The following is a 14,794-nucleotide window of genomic DNA, read 5'->3' as shown; positions in this document are numbered from 1 at the left end:
AGGAGAAAAAAATTAGAAGCAATACTAGAAACAAATATACTTTTTTTTAATCGAATATCAAGTGATTGATAATTTCAAAGAAAATACATAATGCAAAGATAATTATTCGGACAAAGAGAACAAAATAAAAAAATTGCGATTGCTGACAAAACTCTTGATTATATTATATATATAAATTTTCAGTGTAATTATTCAATCGAATTCTAAAGATTATATTTAACACAAGTTAGAATACAGAATTAAATCTTTGGACAATAAATTTGTGATTACTTAAGACAATTATTTATCAAAGAAATTCATTTTTATTTCGTCCTATAAAGATCGTGATTATGGAAATGCCCATCGAGCGTTTGAAAATGAGACTCTACACGATATTCTCATTAGCATATAATTAATATATGAGCAATGACCGGCGCGGCATTCTTTGCGCTCACGTATGAAGTCCAACTTGTGCACGCATGTTCGAGGATGCAGCGAGTAGATGCGAAAAGGAAGAGGCCTCATGAGGGCTTGAAGGGAAAAGGGAAGGCGAAGAAGCGAGCAGGCTAACTTAAAACAGTAGTAGTGACCCCCGGGGCTGAGCAGGCCCAAACAAGAAGTCCCTTCTGACGTCACCGGCAGGTGCAAGCAGAAGTGCATCCCTCGTCTTGCCGCGCTCCTCTCGCTCTCGCTCCCTTTCTCCGCTTTCCGCCTTCCTCTGCTTCTTTTTCTGCTTCCTCCTCGCGCACTCGCGTGTAATCGTGCCGATTTCGAGATCGAGATAACTTGGCCTGCACGGCGCCCACCGTGAATCCGGTTGGTTTCTGTTGAAAATTTCTGACGTATGTTACTCGGCTGCAATCGCTCGCTCGCTCGCTTACTCGCTCGCTCTCTCTTTCTCGCGGACTTTAATAAATGATTTCCTTTGCGGTTCATTGAGTCGGTTGTGGATAAATTGGCGAGGATGATTGCAGAGGTGAAACAAAGGATATGCGAGATATCCCTATTTCGTAATTTTTCACAGGATAGATATCTGATATTATTAAGTGTTTTTTTTTTAAATTATACATTCTGTAGCAAATTTAAAGAAATTTTTTTAACGAAAATTTTATGATGTCAGATTGTTTAAATTTTCAGGATAAAATATTATATTTTAACCAATTTGTGTAGTTCAATTTTTTTTTTACGCAGACAATATGATTTAAGTAAAATTAATTTATTAGAAGTACATTAAGTCTCCGTTGACAATGTGAAATATTTTCATCTTTTGTTCGCAATCTACGTCTTTGATTTTCGGTACATATTTTTATATCTTATGTTCTCTATAAAGATCTGAAAAAAGATCATACTTGTGAAAGTATGCTTTAACAAATTTTTATTATCTTAGAAATTGGAATTTCCTTGCTTGTTACAGATTTAAATTATATTTACATTTTAATTACAGATTTTAATTATATTTACATTGTTCACTTAATTATAATATTTAATTATAAATTTTGTTAAATTTATTAATTAATTATTCACCAGAGTTTACAATAAAAAACTCGATTGTGCCTTTAAAGTCCAACAGCTGGCGGAGAGTTATAATATGATTACATCATTGTCTATATGTAATTTCCTAACTTTCTTTTATATTTCTGCAAGTAATGCGATATGATTTGAACTTAAATTAGTTGGAATCTAATGTCTGTATTGTGGAGGGTAATAAAAAAAACTAGGAAACGCTTTGTGCCATCGAGATTTAAAAAGCATCCGAAAACTCGATACTAATCTACCTTTAGTGACGGTACGACTAATCGAAAGACGATATGATTTCACTGATGGATTTCACTGATGGAACACCTTAAGGGCGGTAATAAAATATCCTACCGAGAACATTCCATGGATTTTAATGCCCGATAACATCGTTTGTAAATGGAACGACGAAATCCGAACGAGCTGCCGCGCCATGCCGGTGCCAAGGTAGCTGCGTCTCGCTTTATTTCTTGAGGCGATGGTAACTACATCCGCGGTTATGCAGCGAGTTATCTTGATCTTAAAATCGGTACCATTACGCGTGAGTGCGCGCGAAAAAAGAAAGAAGGCCGTTGATTCTCTTACGCGCATTCTTCAGGTTGATTCGTCCATATGATTCTGTGTGCAATGATAATTATCACGTAACATTGCGTTCTCTCTGATTTGATTTTGTATTCTATATCTAGCTTGCTAAGTATTTTTAAAACTTAAACCTAGTTCCACCAATGTAAAATTAAGTCTAATATTGGTTTAACTTATTGTAAATTAAAAAAAGATAAACAGTTAAATCAATATTAAAGTTAATCTTATATTGGAATCGGGCTTCAGTTAAATGACTATTCAATATTTATATATACCTACAATATAATTAAAAGTTATAAGATTTTCTATTTATAACTGTTTATATAATTTTTTTAGCTATCAAACAACTTTATCTTATTCTCCTTGTAAATTATTGTTTGCATTGAATTTTTCTTTAAAATTATTAATTAATGTTACCTTCATTTAGTATTCGATAGAGTAAAAAAAGAATAAAGGACGAAGTTACGTCAAGGGCATATCAAAGAGATGATATTAAAAAAAGAGGAGACTTTATTTGTACCTGGGGCGAAAAATAGTCCAACGACTACTGTATTCGTTTTTTATTTCTCACCTTTACGAGACTGGTAATCGTTTTCAGCAGGTAGATATCGTCCTTAGAGATCTACTTGATTGGAATTTTATCTCTCATCTCGCGTAGGGATCTGAATTTAACGTGCGCAAGAAGTTTGTAAAATATATTCTGTTTTTTATACCTGAAAATTATGCATATAGGAATAATTTGAATCACTTATTATTGATTTTTATTATTTTTATTTTTAAACGTGATATCTAAATATATAAAACTTAATATAATATAAACTTAATATAATTCATTGATATAATTTATGTGAATTTAATATAATTTTAAGTTTATATACTATTTTGTGATTATGTTAAATCTATAACTATATATAAAATTAAAAATTTTTACATTTATTATTTAAATAAACAACAATAAAATATTGTAAGGCTATAAAAAAAAGGGGGAAGAAATATGATATATTTTTAAAAAAGGAACCGTAACTAATTAAAGATACATAAAAATCGTATAAATTTTATTATTCGAGTTAACTCGTTATTTCGAATGCTCAGTGTGCTGTTTGCCACTTCACAGCAAACGGAGTGAATTTATAGTAAGCCCAGACTATTACACTTTTTTCAATGCTTATTAAATATTTTTTAGGGGGTGTCGGTCGCGGGTCGATACAAATTTCGGTTATTAAAGTGCACCATGTGTAATCGGACCGAAATACATCTTAAATTACCGAGGGTACGCCCGAAGATTTCTAACGAGCTTTTTTTACTGCTCGTCAATATAATTCGTAAAGCTTGACGTCTTCGACGAAACGTTTAATGTTCGCGTTGAAGTTGGCGCGCGATTATAATTTGCCACATTTTCCTTCCGTTTATATCCGACAGCCGCACCGGTTGGTCGGAATGCATTTTATCACCCGTACAATAAAACGCACTGTTATTTCGTGAATTAACGTTTCGCTAATTTTTGACCGCAGGTGAAGCTGCAACGCGGGACGACTGAAGCGGATTGACGAGCTCAGGTGTCGGTGTTGGTGAGTCCATATATACATATTTTTTATACAAATTTTCCGCTAAGCATTTTGCGTTGTCTTTGATTTAATATTACTTTAAACAAGTCGTGCTTATATCCATGTTATTAACTATATGTTTTATTTTCTATAATATGAATGCATTTTCAACCACAAATTTGAAAGACTTTCTAATGCTTAGCGACTATAAAAATTATGATAAGATAATTTGCGAATCATCTATTTTTCGAAATAAAAATCGAAATCTGTGCGACAGATTGCAAGATGTTGTTCAGTATTTCGTCTCCTTATGATCGAATGATCCATCCTTCGCGGATAAATTCTTTATGCGTCTGGACTCGCTTGTCCGTCCATCAGAGAACCACGCGGAATCCTTTGTCCCCTCGGACCGGTCCATGGAATTTCCGTGGATAGAATAAAAAGGTCTGAATCATAATGCCGCGACGCGCGAGAGGACCCTTTCGATCCTATTGAAACGTTGGAGCGGTATCGGGTGGGGTTAAGGGTGGCCACGGGGGTGAATGCAATATTATTCAAAATCACGAAAATCTCCGTTTGTATTTCGTTATTTTTAGGGTCCATTCGGGATCGTAGATGCATATCTTACTCCGTTGAATGGGCCACTGTACGGGGTAAGCACCGGCCGGTGTTTGTTCGTCATTTTTCCCCTTCGTTCCCTTCTCGCGTCACAACGAGAACCGAGAGGCAAGAGTGATCCAGGTAAAAAGGGTCAAACGCACGCACAAAGGGCGCTCTCGCCCTCGCGACCAGACACATGTGCGCGCAGCACGCAATCATAAAAGCGACACTTCGATCTTGCGCCGAGAACGAATCGAACTTATTGAAAGAGAATTCAAGACGATTCAAGGGTTGATTCGTCGTCGTCATCGTCGTCGCCGTCGTTTCGTTTCTCACCGGGAAAACCTGTCGCGCGCACCATCGACTGCACGATGCGCATATGCAACACGATTTCCGCAGCTGCCCTTTTTCTACGTTTGCGCAGCCCTTTTTCTACGTTTTCACTAAACACACCAGGTGCGCGAAATCACCAACAGTAGATTTTTGTAGATTTTTATCGGAAACAAGAAGATTAGTTCATAAATAACTAAGTGTTTTAATTATTGCACTTGTCGCTAACATCCTGAATTTTGACTCACAATCAGAGATCTTTTATCCCGCGACTCAACCCTTTCACAGGTGTATCCTGTCGGGAGGGAAACCCTTTTCCGTATTGTTCGCCAGTTTCCGCTAATCCTTTCGGTGCTTCGCAGGTAAAAGGGTTGACATTCTAGGTTAGCGGATCGGAGGGTTGACCAGAAAATGTATAACGGTGCAGTAGAACGAAATTATTTGTGATGAACTATATTCATCTGATGCAGTGCAATGTGCAGTATCTTTTTGATCTAATACATATTTTTTATGTCTTCTTTCGTTCAAGTATTTGAACAATCTTTACGATATTTTTAAAAGTATACAGATTTATATTTCAAGTTTATATATATACACATTGGATAACATAATACAATTTTAAAGGTAATATAATTCTGAATGAAATAGATTTGAATCCTATTATCGAATTTCAGCTTTGATTTTTTTTGTGTGATATCATTTATACAATGAGAAGATTACCAAACTTGAACCTGAAAATTGGATTTTAATTTTATTCAATTTTGAATTTTACATGTTTGAAATTGTAACATCTTTTCATACGATATATGAATATGTTATGGAATTCTTGAAAATATGAATCTATAAGCTTTTTTAAAAATAATAAAGTTTATTTTAAGTTTTTTTTTTAAATAATTGAGATAATGTCAAATAGTCAAGAAAACTTGAGAAAATTTGAGAAAAATTTCGAATAATACTGTCCTATTTTTATCAATATTTTAATTGCTTTTGATCTATCCTTGAATATAAAATTTACATTTTGAAAACAATTATGTAAAAAAAAAATGAAAAAATAATTTCTTAGGGATGACGAAAAAATGATGCAATTTTAGAAAATTTACTCGAATAAGAATTCGAAGAAAGGACTTTTTCTGAAGTAGATTCTTGCAAGTTTCAACAGGTCCGTTTCGCCATTTTGCTCAAAGGCAGAATGATATCTGCTTAAGAAGAAAAGATTGCTTTTTGTGTAACGCGTTACGTAAACTCGAAATGCTTGCGGCAGATTCCTTGCATCGATGCAGGTCGAACCTGCACAGGGCATTCAGGGCACTCGCTTTGATCAAGTTTCTTCACGTGCCAGCGAGACGTGTTCGAACTTGCGCGATCTTCCGCATAGATCAGTAGATGGGCCTCGTTTCTCGCGCACAGAAGGACGATCCTGCCGGATGCGAGGACCTGCCGCAACGCTTGAAAGGCGAATCTAACGTGGGTGAGTGCATTCTCGGGGGTTGCGTTGTGAGAAAGTCTTTAAAGGGACGCATTCTAACTCTCTCGCATGATGCTCCGACACGTATTTTTCAATAGCGAATTTCATCATCTTAGATACGCCATAGAAAAGGGGAAGGATTCGTTTGCAGACAACTGTATCCGTGACGCATAAATTTTGCGTCGGGATATTCTTAAAATTGTTACTCGTTGCTTTTATATAAATGCTGAACGGTCGATGTTGATCTTCCTTAGACTTACGGAAGGAAAACGTTTTTAAAGATTGAATTTTATATTCTGTATCATCTTTTTTATTATACATTGTTATGATATATTTTGCCTGTATAAAATGATTTAAAACATTATTTTAATTTTTTTTAATTGTAAAAATTATTAACTACACACACACAATATTAAAATCACGCGTATCACGTTTTGTCGAGAAAGCTCTTTGAGTTAAAAATCTTGAGAATCCAACCCTCTCGAAATATTTAATTTCGACAAAGACATCAATAAGTTTATGATGAATTTAATAGGCTTTAAGATCAACACGAAAATCCTAATATCAATATCAAACATTACTCAGTACACACACCAAATTCGAGAGTCTCGACAAACTTCTTGGAGGACTGCGCGATGATATTCCTTCCTTCGACCCTTCGGATCCAAAATCTTCCAAAGTCTTGCGCGTCAAGCTTGGAAAGATCCGTTTCCATTTACGAATCACCATTATGTCCCTAAATAAACAACTTCCTCGCAAGCCCTGCACCTATGTAAACATAAGATTCTTACGAAACTGCCGCATGCTCGATCGATATGTGTGATTCGCTCGACCGGGGGTGAAAGAGAAAAAAATTTCGAGCGGAGGGGGAGTTTTGAAAGAGTGTCGGAAGGAGAGGGTCGCATTGAAGATCGCAGGACCATGAATCTGCCTTCAAGGCACGGATCCATTCTTAAAGGATTATCATTATAAATTATACATATCCCTTCTTCCCTTTCTATGCCGCCCTCCTACACTGCCACCGAATGACCGGTAGCAGCTTAAGGATTTCTATCACTGGATTAGTGTGGACCGTGTCATCGTGGTATCCTGTCTATTCGATTTGTCTTCCTTTAGGAGAAAAAATGCTGACGAGTTTTTTTCCGTTTTGCAATCTATTTTTTTTTCAACTCTATGTTCTGTTCATACGTGAGTAATATTTGGTTTTGCGTGCATTTTTTTTATTTTTGTGGATGTAGCAATATTACAGATACGTAAATCTTGTCATTTTGCAAAGCGTTGAAAATTCTAATGAACAGTTCAGATCTTAAATCAGAGACATACAAAAAAAAATAATAAAAACTATCACTAAAAATTATTTTTTTTTTATGACAACGCTCTTTCTAGAAGGTTAATATTACTAATAAATACACAATGGTAATTTTGGTTGAAAAATAGTCTCTCTCTCTCTCTCTCTCTCTCTCTCTCAATTTTATTGATTTATAATCAAAAGTACATAAAAATTACAATAGATATTGTACATTACGACTTAAAATGATTTCTTTCTGAAAAATGAAAAACATCTGAACAATTATAATTATTGTACTTTTTTAATTCAACATTCGATGTTAAAATTAAATAGAGGTACGTTTGAATTCATTTCTAAGATATTCTTTACAATTTTTCTTGATATATAAAAATCTATGCATATATAAGACGGCATTTAATTGCGTCTCGCGAATCAGTGTCTATTAAATATCGGCGTTCCACAAAGACTCAATACCGATTCATTCGTTGATATGATGACGTTTCTCTGAGTTGCCACGCCGTCTGGACTCGCCCCGAATCGCCAATGTACGATAACAATTATTCGAAAATGCTCGTTTGAACGTCAGAGGCGACAATGACTTTTCGCGAAGATGAGACGACGACCATCATCGGACGGCGTCCCCTTCGTCTTTGTGCCTCCCAAATCTTTTTTACGTACACGTGAAGAAGTAGTTTGATGGGTCTCTTTGGTCGGGGCCCGATCCTTTTCTCGCGAAGGGTCCTGTGGGCGGAGCGGTTGGCCGAGAAAGGACCTCATTCGAATCCGGCGGCGAGGATTCTCTAGGATCCTGACCAGCGGGATAAGGAACGAGCTTTCAAAGGGGCTGAAATTGAACACGTGCAAGGGTGAGTCAGAGCAGCAGAAGGAGAAAGCGAAAAGAAAAAGAAAGAGAAAGAGAGAAACAGGCCTGGGCTATGTGGGCCCTTCGAAGATTTCTGCGTCAGATAACGTTATTCTTACAGGGCTGCAGTTTTATCTTTTTTATAAACTATAATTATCTGAATGAAATTCATTGTCCAAAGTATGATTTGTTTTAATATTTAATTTATTAACATAACAAGTCTTTTTATTTTTTAAATAATACAAAAGTGTATGAATATTAGGGACATTTTATAAAAATATTTTTATAAATTTTCATATATTATTGTATTTATATTATATTTACAAATTTTAAATTATTAAATTAAAATATCTAACTCATAATTCCTTTATATGTTGTCTTAAAATTAATTTGTTTTTTAAATATTATTTCTAACTAATATAATTATTTGTTTTTATACAAAATTTTAGAAGAGTTGCCAAAGTTATTGATTTGTAAAAACGGACAGACAAATTAATAAATTGCGTTTTAGAAAGTTTCTTTATGATATAAAATAGTACGTGATTATTACTTGGTTAGGTTTATTAAAAACTTTTATTTTCTTAGTTTTTACTCCTAGAGAAAAATTAAGCGACGGTTTTCTGCTCGGAATTATGTTTCATAAGTGAGTTTCTTGAAACTACTTCTTAGGATTGGCGACCGAATGCGGCCCTGCGTGCCTCGAGCTCATCATCTATCTCGTCTTCCTTCGGAGTCGAGACTCCTAGATATCTCTCCGCGCTAACCTATGCCTTTGCCTAGAGAAGCCACATTTTTTCTCCTCCGCGTCCGGCATATCCATTAGAACACGTGCATCCACTGGCGTAACAAGTGCCCCGTCGACGCTATAAACCCCCAAGGGGCACAAAAAACTGTGGTCCATCCAGAGATCCCCCTTTCCTCTCCTTTCCTCTATTCTTCCTTCCCTCCCTTTCTCTCTGCTTGTCTTCTTCCTCGTAACGTCCGAAATAGCCTAATGACTATTATAATCTCCTTGTACGTCGATGGCACGATTTCTTTTATCCTTCGCGCGAGGACTGCCAACGCGGGAAAAGAAATCTTCCGTATCATTACGTTGGCGTGATGAACAACAGGGGGAGAAAAATCCCTTCCGTGTTATTATAAGGTGATTTCGTGGCATGCGTGGAAATTGGTATCTCTTCTCGCGTGAGACTCCTTTGTCTTTTTGTTATACGCGCTCTCCGCGTATCTGGAAAGATAACCAGATTTTCTGTGAAACACGTTTCTTTCCCGCTGCGTTACACAATTAAATGTACCTATACTAAAATAATATACCTATTAAATATACCTATCTTTTCTTTTTCTTATCTTGACCATTCCAGTGAAGTAATAATAATACAGCGCATAGGGTATAACATTTCTCATATAGTTATTTTAGTTGTTTTATTTTAAACACATTAAATAAATTTCTATACAAAAGAATAATTGATTAAAACTACTAGTTTAAGATACCATCACGACAAAGATACCTTAAATGAAACTGCATTTTAAACTTTTCTCTTCGAGAAAACGATATAGTCAAATTACATGCTTGAAAACTTTCAATTACACTTCCATTTCAGTGACCTGTAAGATTTGGAAGGGCCTTTTAGTTTGTTCAATATTTTGAACATCCCTCGTAATTTCGTAGCTTTTTTTGTGAATCACCGAGCGTGTGTTGCTCCTTTTCGGTGGCGACGGCGCGGCGATTTCCGCTCGAAAGAAAGCATCGCAAGACCCTCGATTGCGAGTACCTTAAGAAGAGCCTCGGTTTCTTACTTCGAGCTTTTCTTTTGCCTGGCGATGTTCTCTCGGATCGCGTTATGTGACGCCTGATGCAACATTATCGTCGCGTATAGTCCCGAAATCGTGTTATTAAATCACTTTAAAAAGATTTAATTACAGTAGCCTTTTTCGGCACCACTCAGCCGAAAGTAACGAACGAGGCATCCAACTCTCACGTCAACTGACAACAAGAACGAATCCGAGCAATTACTTCTCCATACACGGTCTCGTCTCTCGAATGATCACTATAACTGGTTGGTCCCTCCCTCGAAATAAAAATTACTTTACCAAACTCGTTACCGCCACCGTTGCGCAATCAATACGAGGTGTTATTTTAACCTGCACGTTTCGAACAGTTCTCTATAGAGAATTTTCTATTTCCTTAAATAACGAAAGAGAAAATTTATTCTCTCTATAATTGCAACAAAAAAATTGATTTTATTTTATGATTAAAATATAGAGATAAGCTTCAATTTAAATTCTGATAAATTAATTTCTTTAATGTAATAAAAATTTAATGACTAAAAATATTTTTAAGTTGACTATAATTAAGATTTAATTTGTAATTTAAATATAAAATAAAAATTATAGCCATGTGAATATTACAAAACTGATTAGTTCATAACAAATATGATGAAACGACTTGTTAATATAAAGTCTGCTTATAAAATTTGTCGTGATTCTTCACACACAGGAGTTGTCTCATTTCTAGCCGAACAATCAGTGCGGACGATTCGACAGCTGGTGCTCATCTCTTTGATGGCAAAGCAGACCTTGTAAATAACGTTTAACCGAGAGCATGAAGGGAGGGTGTATTGATAGCTGTAGAGAAGCGGGAGTGACCTGTCGTCACGGAATATTAGGGTGGCGATCACGCGAAAGAAGGGTGGTTGCGACAAAAGTGGCTCGTCCGCGAGAAAAGAAAGAAAAGAAGTCGACGAAGAGTCCCGAAATCGGTATATCGGTCGGCTCAAAGGCAAGAAACGAGATGCTGTAGGCCCCAGCTAACGCAGCGGAACGGGTGGTCCCTGTCCGTGCATTTTAGACCGCTACCGCTTCTCTTTACCTTCTTTTCAGCGCTCCTGCCTCGATCTTTCTACCGGGCAACGCGAAAATCGGCGTGACGCGATTGCCTTTTCAACCTCTCGACGATCGCGGATTTTTTTCCGCGGCCGTCGATTTTATTCAACACCTTAGATTCGGGCGAACAATTCGGGTGGTTGGGATCTCCGAAAAGGTCCCAGCGACCGTGAAAATCAGGACGTACAATACCGACAGTACCGCGTGCATCATCCACCGCGGAAAAGTGGCGCGGAAATTCTGCGGTGCGGCGTGTCGACCTCGCGTGGAAAATTATTTCGATCTAGAACGGACTCGCCGAATAATTTTCTTATTCGGTATCAACTTCATGCTCGTTCCGTCGAGATCGAGCGATGGAGTGCAGATCGTCAGGTTGTCATGGATCATGTTTGTCGAGGCTCGAAATGTGTTTGCCAAGTCAAACAATTTCATTGATCGTGTCTAATTTTAGAGAGCCTTTCGAATTGTGGTTTATGTGCGTGAATTTAATAAGCGAAGGTTGCTATATTTCTCTGCCATGCTCAAGCAATTTTTAAGTGATTTTATTCCTTTATAAAAATTTCTATGATGCCAAACAATATGTTTAATGAAAATTTATAAGCGTCTAAATATTTTATCAAATACTTAAATATTTTTTTTTAAACTGAATTTTATATTGTTACATAGAGAATTTTTTAATTATATTTTTTATATCTACTTAGCTGCCCCCCCCCCTTACTTAACCAAAGCTTAATGAATAAATTATATAATGATGCACTATTTATGTGCTCTCAAAATTCGTAAAAAATCATTTTGTTTTTGTCAGCTAAAAATTAATTTTTTTTGTGGGGGAGGGGGGAGGCTGAATAAGTTATCAATCATGAACGATATCATTTTTATCAGCGCCGATATTTGTATGTGATTTTTAATGTTATTAATGTTTCAGTAGAAAATTTTATGATAATATTGCAACAAAAAGTTAAATAATTTTTGGAAAAATATGAATTTATTTATATTTATATAGATATTTAAATTATGAATCATTATCTTATTTAAAAACCCGAGAAGTTGTGGTGTTTGTATGGCAATCTATAGAAAATATAGTTGTGAGACAGCACTATGACGATTGAAATCAGAGACGTCATCTTAACGCCGCTAAAAAAGATTGTAATCCAACATTGTCTGAATTCGTCGATGTTATTCTTTTCTTTCAGTAGTTTACCTTTGCTGATCGCGATTCGATCATGCGTGCAAGTCCACACCTAGTAGCTTTTTTACAAGGGCTCGTATCGTTAAATATCTCCGGTGGCGCGTAAAGATGTTCGGAGTAGAACTCGTGTTTTCCAAATACGCGTTTTATCATGGTCCCATAAGGCCTGCTTACGGATCAAAGTAGGACTTAATCGGGCTCGATCTAGGAAAGGATCGAGGCTGCTATAGAGTGCGCTCGTTTTGACGAATTGAACGGTCCGTTACGCATGGACGATCCTTCTCTTACATCTTTTTGAATCGCGACATACGAATTTAGCTGCGAAACGTGCAAGAGCAGAGGATTACACATTGCGAGGAGACTTAGGGTCTGCTTAGAGATCTTTACAACCTTTACGCGTTGATCCTACAATCTCATGGAGTTTTGCACGTGGGGAATTACGCGCGCAAAATCACAATGTGTGTGGCTAGAATATATATGATTATTAAATATTTTGTGCATCATACTAAAGTTCAAAATAAAATCAATTTCTATGTTATATCTCTTATTTAATATTTAAAAGATTAAGATTTCTAGGAAAAAATATTTTTAGAATGAACGTTTTTGCAAGTTTATATTACATGATACAACATATAATTAAAAGAAATTGCGACACTAAAAAAATATACTAAATCTTAATACATATTTCTTTGAATAGTACTAACAATAAGTAAACATTTACTTACAGTAAATAATATTTACTCAATAAAAAATGCTAATTAAATCAAATTAATGGTATCAAATAAGTACATGTTTAGTAAATATTTACTTAGAACTATAAAAGCAAATATTTATTATATTAAAATTCAGTATTTTTTTCAGTGTAGATATATCTCGAGGGATTGTAATATTCTAAATTTTTACGACGAAAGGGCTCCTTTTGTATCTTTCAGGAATTAAATTAATACTAGCAGTTAACTACCCTTCGTATAATAGTAATTTATAAACAAGCCTGTTCATTGATCTGCGGCTTGAGATCGTAATATCGACATATAACGGAAATCCTTTGGAAAACTCGAACACCTGCACCCTCTCGTCGAGCTTAGTTAGCCCGCATTGGATTCTGGATCCTTTCTTCGTCCTGTCAAGGGCAGATCTCCGCCCACAAGCCTGCAAGGCTCCTATAGAAATTGCGTAGCGATCCCAATTTACAGGCTCGCTCCTTCGTCTTATTTCCCCGTCTTCTCTCTCACTTCGTCCCGGTTTCATCTTCTTATGTAACGCGGGCTGGATTGTGAATACCGTTTTAAACTAATTTGACTTGTAGCGGAGCGAATCTGCCGCCGGAAGTAGTAGGGTCCCGCTTTGTAGGATCACCGATCCTTCTAGCAACGAAGAGAAGCAGGTTGATGCCAATTAGTGATCCTGTACCGTTAAATGACGTGACTCCGCTTGGTTTTCATGAGTTTCTAATTTAATCGCCAAGTGGGTGTCCAATGTTCGACCGACAGCGTTCAACCCCTGCTCGAGATTCTGTCGTATCACCATAAAATATTATGACTCTGATTGATGCTGTGATTCAGCGCCGTTTCGTTGATGTTCACGGAATTTTGATTGCTACGAGAATTACGCATCAGCGTTTCAGTTATTTTCTCTTGAATAGCCTAACCTTTTTTTTTTACCATCGCCATATGGCGCTATAACGATGGAGAAACTTCGCGTATAATCTGATTTTACATAAAACGATAAAATGTTATATAAAACTTTAAGTTTATTCAAAAGAAAAAGCTAAGTCGCGGCGTTGATATGAAATGAAATTTTCTATCTTGTCACTGTCAACCTTTCATGATTTTTTTTATTAATATTTTATATACATACAATGCGATGATAGATAAAAATGCCGCAATGTTTTTTACTTTGCAACAAAGTTTGGTGAAGAATTTTAATTTTATTATTTTTCTCTTTCTCTTTTTCTTTTCCTCTTCTCTCTTCTCCTAAAAGATTTCATCATACTTTAATAAGTATTTTCAAGAATAAATTGATGAGGGTTCAGTTGCGTATCCTTTTTACGCTTGCCTCGGCTCGAACACTTGTTCATTCAAAAGTGGGACTCTGAAAAGAAGCACTGCAGAATCTGCTTTCACTATCTATGTCTGAGTGGCACGCCGAAGATGCTTCCTTTGGTAAGGAGGAGATTTTTAACGCCCGCAGGGTTTTACGGCCGAGATCACCTTGGGCGGTGAAGGGCGGCCTATTTTCGTCTCGAAAGGGCCCGGACTTTCTTGCCGATATCTCACGGCGATACTTAGTTGCCAGACGCGAGCACAATTAAATGCGAGGTATTTAGGAGGCAATAATGCACACGAAGTTTGTATTCAGAACTGTAAAAAGAACAGCGCCAGATTTACGATTAGAAGGGAAGCGATAAAATGAATGGTTAATTAAATTGGAATGTTTGTGTGTAATGAATAATCCACAAAAAAGAGTAAATTTCTTTTATGCGTGCGCCTAACGAAGTGCAATTTCTATAAATGTTCGGTAAATTTCAAGGAACATATGTAAAACGCACGATTTTACT

At 36.2% G+C, this 14,794-nt stretch overlaps 1 protein-coding gene across 5 annotated transcripts in view; it reads left to right on the top strand.

Annotated features, from left to right (window-relative positions):
• Positions 1–14,794, top strand: part of LOC105153034 (tubulin monoglutamylase TTLL4) — a 167,942-nt gene that overhangs the window by 59,566 nt on the left and 93,582 nt on the right. For all 5 annotated transcript variants that reach the window (XM_011067648.2, XM_011067649.2, XM_011067647.2 and 2 more), the window contains one exon: positions 3,588–3,644. The gene's annotated coding sequence lies outside the window, so the exon portion shown is untranslated. The remainder of the gene's footprint in view (positions 1–3,587; positions 3,645–14,794) is intronic.

Source organism: Acromyrmex echinatior, chromosome 15, assembly GCF_024713525.1.
Source record: "Acromyrmex echinatior isolate Ae372 chromosome 15, ASM2471352v2, whole genome shotgun sequence".
Lineage (NCBI taxonomy): Eukaryota > Metazoa > Arthropoda > Insecta > Hymenoptera > Formicidae > Acromyrmex > Acromyrmex echinatior.
Note: the sequence above shows the minus strand (reverse complement) of the source record. Positions and strands in the feature narration are given on the sequence as shown.